We start from the raw sequence: 10,239 nt of genomic DNA, 5'->3' as shown, positions 1-10,239 counted from the left end.
ATTTTCCCCTCATCTTCGCTAGCCCCCTTGTAAAATACCATCTCTTAAGACATTCGATATGCAATTGACAAGTTTGCACTTAATGGTGACAACTATTTAAAATTAGATACATATTTACTACCATCTTGGACTAGCTTCACAAAAATCAAAAAACAATTGACCATTCTCATTTTCCACTATACACCTTTCATTGATAACATCTAAAGGGTACCATTTCCCTTTGAAGGTTTTAGTGAACAAAGGTCTATTTTTTGAACTAGATACAATATCCCTTTCAGGAAATATTCTCCATTATCCTTATTGTAATATGCAACAAGCATTTCATCCAAGGAAAACCTAAAAATTATTCCAATGAAACAACATCACTTTTGCTCCAAGGATGTCATCCATGGATAGATACTGAATATTAACTCTTGACTGGTTAAACGAAATAGGCTATGTTCCTTGATGATTAAAGATCCATAACAGTTAACAAACAAAATTGTAAAGCATTTTCAAGTACGTTATGAATAGATAACTAGACTATGTATAATCTATTTTGTTCCATAGATCTATCCATACTCTTAGAAGTTGTATCACGTTGTTGAGAGCAATAACAATCCAACCACACTTGGCTTGAATCTTGCTTCTTCAAGAAATTTTTATCACCAATACATCTTATTGTGGGTTTTTGTATGCTGTAGTGAATTACTACTTAACAAACGAATCAAGATAGGTAGTAGATATATTGTTAGAAAAAATGATGTAGAGATATAAATCACTCCCTAATAGAAATATCATGAACTTCATTACTGAGAGCAATTAGTTGCATTTGAGTTATTATAGTTGGTTTTATTAGGGAATTTAATTTTATTTCAATATTTTGGTTATTATGCTCACCCCTAAGGGTGGAAGATATCTATGTTTCCCAACCTTCCCAACCTACATACCACATCAATGTCACATCTGTTTTTCATTCTGCACTCAATTCCAACCTTTCCATCCTACACACATGAAACCTATCTCTCACATCCCTTGCAACCCACTCACTTTTTAATTCTAAAATAAACACAAACTAATTAAAATGATACAAATTTAATTAACAAAAATATTAAAAACATACAAACCTACTTAAAAAATCAATTAAAAAATACAAGTCTTTACATATGATTTATAATATGCTTGTGTTGGTTTACCTACTTGTAATTAAAGTTGTGGTACCCTCACCTCGAAGGATTTGTCACCATAACTGTACCACTGACCATCTACCCCACCACCTCAATGACTCTGTAAACCCTAACCAAAAGAGCCACAAGATGGGATCTGTCACACCCCCAAACCAAGGATGGCGGAAACGTCTGGGGGTGGAGGACTTCATGTACAGTATCACAACAACGTGTATAATAGTGCTCAAAGTAAAAACAACCACCATAAATATAATTGCAAAAGTTACACCAAAGTATATGTTTACATGTTTCAAAAGCAATTACATTATGATGACAAAATAAATTTGTTGACGGTTTAGCGTCCCATCCTCAAAGCGATGAAGTTTGCCTGTTTCACTGACTTCCTGAGAATACAAGTAGTTTTAAAGAGTGTCAACACAAAGGTTGGTGAGTTCATAAGAGTTTTGTTTGAAGTAGAAACCGTTTTTCCTTGTAAAATCGATTTAGTTTGATTTCCAGAAAATCCAATATTTTCTTAGTTAAGTATGAATAGAAATAATCCTGCATGATGCATTAATGAACCCTAGAGTAATCCGTAGAGTTCCTCTATAATCGTCCAACATATATAAGTTATATAAGGTTTAACTTAGATAAAACGTTGAATATAGTGGGTCTGCCCCAGGTCCACAACCCAACGAGGAACAGGAGATGAGGCGGGCACCACCAATTCTAGGCCAATCAAGACTAAACTCTTATATGACTCAAACATATACGCTCAGCGACCATAGTTGAAGTCTAACAATTCTAGAGGAAATATAGTTTAATATCATAATAACTTTGTATAGAGACCCGGTACTTTGTATCTGTACTCCTTTTTGTATAGAGACCCGGTACTTTGTATTTGTACCCATAGAGATAAAAGGTGATTTTAAATCAACATAAAACTCATTTAGGTTTTTAAAAATAAAATCCCGTAAACTTATGGATTGTTCCCTATGTGAGCCGTTATAATCATACTATGACTATGTGAACCTGCCACGACGTTCTCAGTGTCGCGAAAAATGAAATGACATTTGTCACCCGTAGACCTGCAGATCCCACTGTAGCTAGCAGCGAGGTGTGGGGTGTCAATCCCAATATAGATCTATATACAAGTATCACGTTCTCCCTCCAGGAGATTCTGATTATAACTACCAGGAATTATATCCCGCACTCGGACGTACGGGGAGAGAGATAGAGAAACTCACAATATAGGATAACAAGTTTACGTGAAATGTGTGTGAAAATAAATATTTCTTGTATGAATGTACCCTTCTTGTACGAGTGCGTAGAGTGATGTATCATAAACTATACCTATTATAGTTTATCTAAAATGTATGTACTATGTATGAACTCTTTTATGGAAAAGTATTAGTGTAGTGAATTTATCGAACTCTTTTCATAGTTTAATAGTGCGTGTTCCAAAATGAATGAATAATATTTAATATGAATGTTTTAGTTTCAGTCTATAATGATAAACTAGCAAGAAAACTCATTCAAATATTAGAATTTATGATTATACACTTTGCTCAACATAATACAAAGTGTTATGATATTTACATGCTGTTGGCAAAATTTAGCAATTCTGCCCTGTTTTGGAAAAATCATAGAAAAATCATACGAAGTCGAAAACTAGATCCGTAAATTCTGAGAGTTCACAAAATGTGTCTAGTTTGCTCATAATTTTTATCACAATTTATAATGACCTCTAACTTGGGTGAAAAAGTCCATAATCACAGACTGGTCCGGATTGTTGTTTGAAATGATAGGCAGTTTTGTAAAAATCACCATAAATTGTAGAAAAATCGTATGGAGATGTGCAAGTAGCCATTTTAAAGCTAAAAACTTGATCTATTTGCACCTTGTACAGTTTTGAAAACAAAAATAGTTAAGATGCCCAAAACAGTCCGTGAATGGAGTTGAACTTTTCTGATGAAGGCTGTTAGAAAAATCTAGTTATGTTCTTAGTGTCTTAACTTGTATTCCCCCCTGAAAACTTGAGAAAACATGAAAATGTAGGGGTATGAACTCACCTTGAGTGATTTCAGTAGATACGTGTTGAAGATGGAAAGTGTTCAACCCAAGAACACTTGAAGAATCACTTGAAGATTCGAAGCTCTAACACAATTATGAGAGAGTTTGTCTAAGATATCCATGATTTGAGTGGAAATAAATGAGATAATCATAAAGAGAATGGATTATGCTTACCAAATGTGGAGGAAAAACTCAAGATCAGCCCTTGAATCTCGAATTTCTAGAGAGAGAAAGTGAGAGAGGAAAGAGTTTGATCTTCTTGTGAAATGAGAGCAAAATGAGGGAAATGAGGAGAGAGGATGAATAATCAGTCCTCAAAAACTCGGGAAGAGGGTTAATTGAGTGGGAAAAGACGTTGATGTGACCTAGGTAAGGTGGGGAGGCATGGTTGGTCAGAGAGTGGGTGTGGGGCGGTTGCTTGTGACTGCGGATCAATAACACTACTTTGAATGCGAAGTTGGATTTAGCTTTGCTATAAGTTTCAATCGATTTTGAGAGTATTGTTCGCATTTGTATGAGTGTAGTCGATGAATTGATAAAGCTAGAACATATGAGTTTTGATTCGCAATTGGATTGATGATTGAGGGATGATTCGTGAAGAAAAACGCGAAGTCAAGGACTATGAAATTGTTGTTTTGCAAGAATTTAAAAAAAACTCGATTGTGGAGTTGTTGATGCTCATTTTGCGAAAGTAAAACAATCGAGTGTTCGCATCTATGAATCACTTGAAGTCAATTGGGTTAATATTCGCATATGGGTTCAGCATATGAATTTTTGATTTCGCAAGTTTAGAGTTCAAGAACTAAACTGTATTCGCATCTGGAATGAAAATTTTGTGAATCGCATTTGATTGATTAGGTTAAAATGCGAAGGGATGCGAAGGGTGTAAGAATGAAGATGCGAAAGTGATTAATGCGAAGGGATGCGAAGGGTGTAAGAATGAAGATGCGAAAGTGATTAATGCGAAGGGATGCGAAGGGTGTAAGAATGAAGATGCGAAAGTGATTAATGCGAAGGGATGCGAAGTATTTCACAGTAGAATGCGAATTGGGGAAGAAAACAGAAGATTTCAAATATTGTCCCTGGAGTTTCGCATTTTTTTTTTTTTTTGAAATAAATACTCAACTTCGCAAATGGGGTCATAAAATGATGAAATTGCAGAAGAGTTTCGCATTTTTGGAAATAAATACTCAACTTCGCAATTGGGGTCATAAAATGATGAAATTGCAGAAGAGTTTCGCATTTTTTTGGAAATAAATACTCAACTTCGCAAATGGGGTCATAAAATGATGAAATTGCAGAAGAGTTTCGCATTTTTTGGAAATAAATACTCAACTTCGCAAATGGGGTCATAAAATGATGAAATTGCAGAAGAGTTTCGCATTTTTGGAAATATAAATGAGAATATATCTTTTGTTGTTTTAATTAAGGAAATAAATATTTTATATGAATACTCACCAGAAAAAAACGCATATCATACATTCCCGATGAGTATGCATCATTGATTTATCAGTTTGGCTCGCCACGTACTACAGTTTTTAGGTTAAAGAGATCTAGTTGTACGTACTTTTCGATTCATGTTTTCTTATTAGAGTAGTGGGTTGTTTAGTAAATACTGAACGTAAGTCCAAGTACACAAGGGTTAGTTGAGCTGAGAGGTTTGACTTGTTGACTTTATTTGACTTTGAATTGACCAGAATTTGACGGTTGTCACATCATCCCCCCGTTAAAGGGAATTTCGTCCCGAAATTTGCACTTCGAATGGGGATCCAGGAATTTAGAGGAAAGATGGGGATGACTTTTCGTAGTACGAGAATTTGATTATGGTAAGGAATAACTCGCCCGATGTCACATGATTACTACTATGCATGCTTTAATCGATGCTAGATTTAGCATATAGAGAAATTCGGGATCTAAATGTCGATGTTAGGAACACGTACTGATATTTGCGGGCAGTTCCGGAGTGGTTTCTCCTTCGGTGATTGCAAACACCCTCCCGCCACCACCAGCATCTCTTGTCCTTGGGCATTCCCTTATAAAGTGTCCCGTTTCTCCACACTCGTAACAGGTTGGGCTTGCTCCAGAGCCGGGTACCTGGTTGATGGGTCGTGCTGGTGCCTTACAGAAACGAGCAGTGTGCCCCTCTCTGTCGCAGTTTTTGCAATGCAACTTTCGACAAGCCCCAGTGTGATGGAAGTTACACTTGTTGCATTTTGGAAGTGTTCCTGCGTATGGTTTCATGGGAGTTGGTGTGGTGAGGGTTGTGGCAGCATGAACAGCAAGGATCTGTTGCTTCTTAGCGAGGCCTTGGGTTGATTGGTCTTTCTTGTTGTCCCAAAACTTTCTTTCGTTGTTCCCTCCTCTTGCTTGGGTATGGGTGGTTGCCATAGTGTCATGGCGGGCATGGTGGTCAATGAGTTGTTGTGCTAACTCCTTGGCGCTGTCGAAGGTAGTTGGTCTTGAGGCGAGCACGCTATCTTGAATTTCGGGGGACAATCCCCAGAGGTAACGCTCCAACTTTTTGTCTTCCGGGGTGACCATAGCGGGACAAAGGAGTGCTAGATCACAAAATCGGTTGGTGTAAGTTGTAAGGTCGGAGCCTGCCATTCTGAGATTCCATAGTTCTTGCTCCAGCTTTTGCACTTCACCTCTTGGGCAATATTCCTTCAACATCATCTTCTTTAAGTCCTCCCAACTTAACGAGTTAGCCACTGCAAGCGTAAGCGACTTAACTTTGCCGTTCCACCAAGTGAGAGCTCTTCCGATGAAGGTGAATGTCGCGTACTTGACTTTGCTCGCTTCGGGGCAAGCGCAAATCTCAAAGATCGCTTCGGTCCTCTCGAACCATTGAATTAGTGCGAGGACACCCCCACTTCCATCAAAGGAATCGGGTTTGCCATTTGTGAAGTCCTTGTAAGTGCATTCCCTTGTGCGTCCTGCACTATCCCCGTGGTTAGGGTTTGTGGCTCCAGATCCAGCACCACCATTGCTATTTGTGCCAATTTGTGACATTGCAGCTACCACGGCTGCTGTCACTGCAGCTTGGAACATTTCAGGATCAAACTGGGGAGGTGGCGTCGGAGGTGGTGGCGCTGTGCTGCCCGAAGGTCTGGGTCTTTTCCTTGGTGGCATTGTTCTGTCATGAGTTTGCAAAAAGGAAAAATGATCAGATGATAAGTTTCTACTAGTAAAGACAAGTCAGTTGTTATAGAATTTGATTTTTCCTGCATTTTTCTTCGATTTAAGAATTCCTTATATGTAGTTCATAAAGGAAGTCCATATGAATGAACTTCACGAGTTAGTGGGTTTTGTGGTTTCTCTTAGATTTTTCACGAGTGTGTTCAAGGCGCTTGGTGCGGATCGTATGTATTCTTGCATTTGCATCAACCTTTGCGATACTATGGAGAGTCGTTCTACCCAGAATCTCGTTTCGGGCAACTCTATGGACCAGGATTGGAAAAATTGTATCTGTTTGAGCTTCCTTCGTTTATGTTGTAGAAGCTTCGTTCTCTACTAAACGACATATGTTGGTCTTGTTCTTTGCTCCAGGTTTCCAAGCACTCTACCCAAGGAGGCGTCGGGCCTTGAAAAGTTGGACAAGGGTTAGGATTCGGAACAAGAGTCATCGGGGTTAAGTTCTCCACTTCAGGGTCGGAATCAGAACCATCAGCATAGCCTTCAGCTTGGTGGCCATCTACAGGGGTTGGGTAATCATTCTCTGGCTCCTCTCCGAGCCATTTGGTATTGTCGTGGTTAGGGTAGTACGGGTCGTCGTGTGGATGGAAATCCAGCCATGATATCTTCGCGAGAAATGGGGATATAAGAAACAATTAAGCAAACGTACTAATTAGTTAATTATACGATGATCTTTATCAGGTACTTCAACAAATTGTTTAGTGCATACTAATTATATGTATTCGGGACAGGATAGACCTTCGAATAAGCGACCCTAACTCTAAATCCCCAATCCAACGAGAACAGGAAGTAGAGCAAAGATCCACAGATTCTAAGTCTATGACGTCCTGGATACATAAAATTTTAATGTATCCACTAAGCAACTATTGACCTATTGATAAAGATCTATTTAGTTCTCACATATGTAATTTTAATAATGCCAAAATACCCCTATGGTATTTCATTGTGGTAGTGTTGGTAAATTTTTAGACTTGTTGCCACATCACAACCATTCTTGGGCATATGCTAATCACTCCTCGGACCAGCATAGTTGATCAGGCTATGCTATTCCCAAGACTGATCATACATCCCCAGGCTTACCTGTGATGTCCAACAATCTTTACTTTTGTTTTGTCCTAAAATGATGCTGACCTTAGTATGTATGCATGCATGTATACTTTTAACAAAAGTTATTTATTCTTAAAGGTATAGTGGTTTTGAAATCTTAAAATCAGAGACCTTAGTCCCAATGCATTCATAGTTTGTATATCTTATGTGGTTCGATATACTTAGTTCACTATAAACAATGCTCTGATACCAATCTGTCACACCCCCAAACCAAGGATGGCGGAAACGTCTGGGGGTGGAGGACTTCATGTACAGTATCACAACAACGTGTATAATAGTGCTCAAAGTAAAAACAACCACCATAAATATAATTGCAAAAGTTACACCAAAGTATATGTTTACATGTTTCAAAAGCAATTACATTATGATGACAAAATAAATTTGTTGACGGTTTAGCGTCCCATCCTCAAAGCGATGAAGTTTGCCTGTTTCACTGACTTCCTGAGAATACAAGTAGTTTTAAAGAGTGTCAACACAAAGGTTGGTGAGTTCATAAGAGTTTTGTTTGAAGTAGAAACCGTTTTTCCTTGTAAAATCGATTTAGTTTGATTTCCAGAAAATCCAATATTTTCTTAGTTAAGTATGAATAGAAATAATCCTGCATGATGCATTAATGAACCCTAGAGTAATCCGTAGAGTTCCTCTATAATCGTCCAACATATATAAGTTATATAAGGTTTAACTTAGATAAAACGTTGAATATAGTGGGTCTGCCCCAGGTCCACAACCCAACGAGGAACAGGAGATGAGGCGGGCACCACCAATTCTAGGCCAATCAAGACTAAACTCTTATATGACTCAAACATATACGCTCAGCGACCATAGTTGAAGTCTAACAATTCTAGAGGAAATATAGTTTAATATCATAATAACTTTGTATAGAGACCCGGTACTTTGTATCTGTACTCCTTTTTGTATAGAGACCCGGTACTTTGTATTTGTACCCATAGAGATAAAAGGTGATTTTAAATCAACATAAAACTCATTTAGGTTTTTAAAAATAAAATCCCGTAAACTTATGGATTGTTCCCTATGTGAGCCGTTATAATCATACTATGACTATGTGAACCTGCCACGACGTTCTCAGTGTCGCGAAAAATGAAATGACATTTGTCACCCGTAGACCTGCAGATCCCACTGTAGCTAGCAGCGAGGTGTGGGGTGTCAATCCCAATATAGATCTATATACAAGTATCACGTTCTCCCTCCAGGAGATTCTGATTATAACTACCAGGAATTATATCCCGCACTCGGACGTACGGGGAGAGAGATAGAGAAACTCACAATATAGGATAACAAGTTTACGTGAAATGTGTGTGAAAATAAATATTTCTTGTATGAATGTACCCTTCTTGTACGAGTGCGTAGAGTGATGTATCATAAACTATACCTATTATAGTTTATCTAAAATGTATGTACTATGTATGAACTCTTTTATGGAAAAGTATTAGTGTAGTGAATTTATCGAACTCTTTTCATAGTTTAATAGTGCGTGTTCCAAAATGAATGAATAATATTTAATATGAATGTTTTAGTTTCAGTCTATAATGATAAACTAGCAAGAAAACTCATTCAAATATTAGAATTTATGATTATACACTTTGCTCAACATAATACAAAGTGTTATGATATTTACATGCTGTTGGCAAAATTTAGCAATTCTGCCCTGTTTTGGAAAAATCATAGAAAAATCATACGAAGTCGAAAACTAGATCCGTAAATTCTGAGAGTTCACAAAATGTGTCTAGTTTGCTCATAATTTTTATCACAATTTATAATGACCTCTAACTTGGGTGAAAAAGTCCATAATCACAGACTGGTCCGGATTGTTGTTTGAAATGATAGGCAGTTTTGTAAAAATCACCATAAATTGTAGAAAAATCGTATGGAGATGTGCAAGTAGCCATTTTAAAGCTAAAAACTTGATCTATTTGCACCTTGTACAGTTTTGAAAACAAAAATAGTTAAGATGCCCAAAACAGTCCGTGAATGGAGTTGAACTTTTCTGATGAAGGCTGTTAGAAAAATCTAGTTATGTTCTTAGTGTCTTAACTTGTATTCCCCCCTGAAAACTTGAGAAAACATGAAAATGTAGGGGTATGAACTCACCTTGAGTGATTTCAGTAGATACGTGTTGAAGATGGAAAGTGTTCAACCCAAGAACACTTGAAGAATCACTTGAAGATTCGAAGCTCTAACACAATTATGAGAGAGTTTGTCTAAGATATCCATGATTTGAGTGGAAATAAATGAGATAATCATAAAGAGAATGGATTATGCTTACCAAATGTGGAGGAAAAACTCAAGATCAGCCCTTGAATCTCGAATTTCTAGAGAGAGAAAGTGAGAGAGGAAAGAGTTTGATCTTCTTGTGAAATGAGAGCAAAATGAGGGAAATGAGGAGAGAGGATGAATAATCAGTCCTCAAAAACTCGGGAAGAGGGTTAATTGAGTGGGAAAAGACGTTGATGTGACCTAGGTAAGGTGGGGAGGCATGGTTGGTCAGAGAGTGGGTGTGGGGCGGTTGCTTGTGACTGCGGATCAATAACACTACTTTGAATGCGAAGTTGGATTTAGCTTTGCTATAAGTTTCAATCGATTTTGAGAGTATTGTTCGCATTTGTATGAGTGTAGTCGATGAATTGATAAAGCTAGAACATATGAGTTTTGATTCGCAATTGGATTGATGATTGAGGGATGATTCGTGAAGAAAAACGCG

General features: G+C 37.6%; 2 long non-coding RNA genes across 2 annotated transcripts; both read right to left on the bottom strand.

Moving 5' to 3' along the window:
- Positions 1-1,164: 1,164 nt before the first annotated feature.
- On the bottom strand, positions 1,165-3,826 carry LOC144998377 (uncharacterized). Its single transcript, XR_013660289.1, has 3 exons — positions 3,393-3,826; positions 3,218-3,302; positions 1,165-1,549 (listed from the first exon to the last, which is right to left on the bottom strand). It is a non-coding gene; the product is annotated as an uncharacterized LOC144998377 (long non-coding RNA).
- A 3,999-nt stretch (positions 3,827-7,825) lies between these two features.
- LOC144998614 (uncharacterized) lies at positions 7,826-10,239 on the bottom strand. The gene is made up of 3 exons (XR_013660379.1): positions 9,805-10,239; positions 9,630-9,714; positions 7,826-7,961 (listed from the first exon to the last, which is right to left on the bottom strand). It is a non-coding gene; the product is annotated as an uncharacterized LOC144998614 (long non-coding RNA).

The sequence above is a fragment of the Lactuca saligna genome, chromosome 5 (genome assembly GCF_052625555.1).
Source record: "Lactuca saligna cultivar CGN05327 chromosome 5, ASM5262555v1, whole genome shotgun sequence".
In the NCBI taxonomy this organism is placed as follows: Eukaryota; Viridiplantae; Streptophyta; class Magnoliopsida; order Asterales; family Asteraceae; genus Lactuca; species Lactuca saligna.
The sequence above is the reverse complement of the archived record's forward strand: the minus strand, read 5'-3'. Positions and strand labels throughout refer to the sequence as shown.